The sequence below is a fragment of the Nicotiana tabacum genome, chromosome 4, assembly GCF_000715075.1.
Source record: "Nicotiana tabacum cultivar K326 chromosome 4, ASM71507v2, whole genome shotgun sequence".
Classification (NCBI taxonomy): Eukaryota; Viridiplantae; Streptophyta; class Magnoliopsida; order Solanales; family Solanaceae; genus Nicotiana; species Nicotiana tabacum.
The window spans coordinates 30,840,043-30,845,109 of record NC_134083.1 but is presented as its reverse complement, the minus strand read 5'-3'; the positions used below and the strand labels follow the sequence as shown (position 1 = coordinate 30,845,109).

At 37.4% G+C, this 5,067-nt stretch overlaps 1 long non-coding RNA gene across 2 annotated transcripts; it reads right to left on the bottom strand.

The window, feature by feature from the left end:
* Positions 1 to 361: 361 nt before the first annotated feature.
* On the bottom strand, positions 362 to 4,621 carry LOC142180192 (uncharacterized). Of its 2 annotated transcripts, none has more exons than XR_012708350.1 (3): positions 3,024 to 4,621; positions 1,211 to 1,546; positions 362 to 781 (listed from the first exon to the last, which is right to left on the bottom strand). It is a non-coding gene; the product is annotated as an uncharacterized LOC142180192 (long non-coding RNA). The 2 variants fall into 2 exon arrangements; XR_012708351.1 differs by having other exon boundaries at positions 3,393 to 4,619.
* Between the last annotated feature and the right edge of the window lie 446 nt (positions 4,622 to 5,067).

The window sequence follows — 5,067 nt, the reverse complement described above, 5'->3', positions numbered from 1 at the left end:
CAGCATCTAGTACCTTGTGTAATCCTTGTTGGATGAGCAGATCCCTCATCCTTCTTTGCCATGTTGAGAAACCGCTATCTCTGTTAAATTTTGCTACCTTGTACTTTACTCCAAACATTTTTATTTTTCACCGAGTATAGTACTACCGACAGTGAATAGTATTTCTGTGAACGAGCAAAACCTATGCTTTGATACCAGTTGTTGGGAATAAACCCCCTACAGAAATAATATTCACAGTAATAAAAGCGGAATAATAATGTAGCACCGAGATACAGTAATTAATAAGAATAAAAGAGTGACAACTACACCAAGATTTTTACGTGAAAAACCCTTTTGAATAAGGAAAAAAAACTACGGCCCCGAGACAAGCAACTGATATCACTATAGCAAGGAATTTTACACTTTGTAGGTCCGAGTAAAATACTCCAAAGATCACTACAACACTCAAAAGAAATAACCCTCTTTTGATATTCCTACCTCACTACAATATCGCTTACTCCCTATTTTTCTCACAGACTATTTTCTTATACCTTGTCTGTGAAACCTTACTCTTTCTTTCTCTCTTTGTTGGTGTGTAGAAATAAGATTTTCCTTCTTTTTCTTCAATGTTGACAATTCAACAAAGTTGGCTACCAAACCAAAAAAATTCTCAGCCAAATATTTTCCTTAGGCACATGCCTATTACTTTGGCTTTTGAATGAGATGGACCCTATCAGTTACTTCCATCAAAAAATCTTCTCGGCCAAATTGGTGACGGAGCGCCGCTTCCTAAATTGTGTGCCTGCAACAAAATATTTATCAAATTAGCTACTCCAATAGTTATGATCTTTACTACATGTGTCATGATAAATCCATAAGCAAACCATATTGTATTGTGTCCAGATTTTTGGACGGCTGCACTTTAATACCATTGGTTTAGTTGCAGGAGTTTTCATATAAGAACTAGACATCATCATTGATAAAGATGCACAAAACAAGTATTCTGCCAATTTGCACAAACAATAGCACACAAAAAACAACAGCACGTCTGCTTGAGCAAGGATAACAGATTTTAGAATCCTACCTACCCCAAACCATTATAGTAACAAATGCCAAACTTAGTTTTCTATTGTCTCATGCTATCTCTCAAACTATTCGACGAAAGAGGGAGAATCATGATTTTCAAAGCAACATCATACTTAAATCTATTATATAAAGAAAAAATAAGTACTTGTACATGTGGAGGAGTTGGAAATAAATGAACAAACTCCTCGGAGATATTCTCGATGTTCATTCGATTTAAGATTGTTAGCGCACTTAATTGTGATATCATATCCGACACCTCTTGCTGCCACTGTGGAGGTAGAGCGCTAGCACTAGATGAACTCATACAGAAACTAACAACTCGAATTGATGTTTTCTTGAATGCCATCGTTGGAACTACACCCAAGCCTAACCCTCAAACATGGCCAGGATGCTCGGGACCAAAGACTACACCAAGCGCATCATTAGGTGAAGCTTCTGTAAGAGTTTCTGGTCTTTGACTTTGAATTTCTTCAATTTTCTCCTACATGAAAAACAAAAAATAATTATAAAAGGAGAATATATATTAATCTCTAGTTACACAAAATATGATCATCTCTCGTGCTAGGACATATTTGTTCTCAAATGGACAAAAACCAAACAGAATTTTGTGCAAGATCAATCCTATTCCTGCCACTGTATTTCTTTTCTCTGAGCCAGGAAAACGAGCTACTAATAGGAACTGATTATTGATAAAAAAAAAAAAGAGAATGACTCTTCCTTTGCTATATCAGAGATAAAGAACAAAAAAAATAAAGTTTATGACAATGAAGAAGCAAAATTAGGAAACAAATTTCCTTAACTTTTTCCCCCTAGATCAGAGCATACAAAACCCAAAAAAAACCAATACAACAGTATTTATGGTGCGTAAATGAATATTATGTACATCATAACTAATTATAGAATACCACGATATACTAAAGGCTGCATATTTGACCCCTGACAACTACAAATTTTCTACCTGCTAAAGAACATTAACTTTAAAATATACTTCTAAACAGACATAAAACTCAAGAGCTTAAAACAAACATTTTAACTAGCAAACACCCAGCTTGTTCTTATGGATTATTCACTATATTTCAGACCTTACTTCCGTATTTGTTCCTTTGTTATTAATAAATTTAAAAATAGTTTTAAAATGGATAATATTATTCTAACGTTGGTTTGCCTAGCAAGTAAAATATTAGGCGCCATCACAGTCCGAAGGTGGGAATTTCGGGTCGTGACATAATCCCTTCTAGCTCATATGGATTACTACGACTAATTCTAATATTAAATCACGGGATGTAACATAATTTGGCCGAGGTCGACTAGTAACTAATGGGACTCATCATCGAGTAGCCAATTATGGCCGAGGTCCGGAATTAGAAAGAGCAGTAACGGCTAGTTTAGTAATAGGACCTTTAAGAGAATATTTAGTTGGATATTCTTTATACTTATACTTTTAGGGTTAATTGGGGGAATGTCCCTATAAATAGAAAGAGAGACTCCCTCATAAGGGGATTGAAAAGAAAGCAGACTCTCTCTAGATAAATACAAACACTACTTTTAAAAAGACATTGAATGTTTGATAACTCTATACCTTTTCCATCACATCCAAGATAGATCGTGATATTCTTCCATTTGTCGATCATTGACCATTTTGAGATGGAGGAATCATCCACCTAATTCAATGTTGGGTGAATCATTCTCCTTGTTTACTTTAGTGTCATTTATTGTGATTGAATGATTGATGTTCCTTTTCCATTATTAATATCGAAACATTAAATACATATCGCATTTAGCTCTTTTTCAACGATGTTCAAACATTATCCACATAGATCAATTATAGATCAGAAGTCATTATTACTAACTAGGTTTAACCCCATCACATAAAGTTAATTAGTTTTACCAAAGGTTTATAATTAGTCAATTATATTTTTAAGTTAAACATCATCTACACTTAGGCACAAGTTAATTACCTGCAAAAAAACAAAATTTGGAGGACCTTCGCCTCAGTCCTCTAACACATTGGAGCTGTTGAATTCTGGTTTCAAAAGAATCAGAAAGCTCGCGCTTCGGACATGAATTTTCTACCGCAAGCTTTGGAAACTAGCAAATGATTCTTGTGAATAAAAAAAAGGGGGATCTCATCTTATACGACATTAAGGTTCATAAGATGTGCCAAAGTCCTCCTTGCCGCAACTGGGGGCATCGTCTTCTCACTCGGGTCATCTCTCACAGGAAAAGAAAGGAATTTTAAGCACCTTGCAACAAAGTTTGAAGGCTAAAACAGTGGACGCTCCACATACTTCTTCGCCAAGTTCCAGAAGATATTATTCCAAACTTACCAACAAGGTGGAAGCTTCATGTATGCCTTCGCCAAGCCGCAAGGATGAGATACTGCATGTGCCTTCCTCAAGGATGGAACACGATCTCTCCAGGCCTTTTCTTGCCAAGCCGCGAGGATAAGATATGCCGTGTACCTTCTCCAAGGATAGAAAACCTCTTTCTCACCAAGCCGCAAGGATGAAATGCATCACGCGCTTGCTTGCCAAGGATGGAATCGCTCAAGCCTTTTGCCAAGCCGCAAAGAGGAGATGTGTCATGTACTTCTTAGTCAAGCCACAAGGGGGGTGGGCACACCAACTGTTTGAGGTCGGTTGTAAACTTCCAAAAGAAAAGGAAAGAAAAAAGGATACAGCGCCTACGGTGCCATTGGCACGATGCTTCAACTCAGGATGGTAAAATTGTGTCATACGCTTCAACTCGTCATGGTGGACTTTGGTTCCAATGGCACAACTCCTCGATGTGGCATATACAAGCTGTATCAGCAGTAGCACAATTGTTCTAGTTCTGACATGCGAAATATTGGTGCTAACTGCACGAAGCCTCTTGGTTTTATATACGGATTGGTCCCAAAGTGCTAGCAGCACATGCTTCTTTCTGGGATGATAGACATCGACGCCAACAACACAATCTTAAATCGACATAGTGAACATTGTGACATACGGTTCAATTCGATAGTGAATGGTAGTGTCGTACGCCCTCTGCAATTTGAATGTTGAATAGAGGTCTCCAGTAATACAAGTAGAAGAGCTTTGCGGATATCAATATGCGGTTCTTGTGTTTACTCCTGGTTCTCCTTCAATTTGCCAATCTATATCACTTGCGTGCTGCAAGTAAAAAAAAACTGCAAGTTAGGAGGCGGAAAAAAAAAACAGATCAGCACAGAAAAAAGTATATATATGAAGCTGCTGCATGCTTGGTGTCTTTTGCCGATGGCGTCCAAAAATCAAAGGATTCTCCACCATCTTCTGGGCAGCGAAGTCTTCTCGAGAAAGACTGCAACTCCATCCTTGAATAGGATTGGCGTGAGCCTATGGCACCACAAACTCACAGCATTGCGGAGGAAATTGGATGGCAGGAAGCATGCATGCATGCTTGGATACTTTTGAACAAGCAACCTGAAAGTTGCCATGCAAGAAAAGAAAAAAAAAACATCATTATTCTCAGAAGAAGAGTCGATGCAATTGTGATGCTGGAAATTAAGGTGTTGCAGAAACGGAGTGTTCAGGCTCTTCTTATAGGTATTTGTGTAGAGTAGTGGCAAACTTTTAATGGAATACGGACTCTTCATTTTTTTAGGGATAAGAATCCAAGTTGAATAAGGATACAAAAGTGACGAAGAATCTGGTGTAAAGTCGAGAAGATTAATTTGGCAACAATTAAAATTTCCAAGGGAATCTCCTTGTAAAGTCCGAAAAGGAGATATTTAAGGACTGCAATAAAGGATGGCCATCAATTAGTTTTAAAATAATATGAACGTACTTGGATTGTTCTGATGATTTTGCCAAGTTCAATTGAAAAAAAAGTCTTTTCTACTCATGAGTCCATTAGGACAAGTGTGGAGTAGTTAAGCTTTGATCAACATGGAAAGTATGTAAATATGTAAGATAGCTACATACATTGCCTATCTACATGACTACATGTACTATGATTTTGGGCCAGCAACTCTTTGACAAG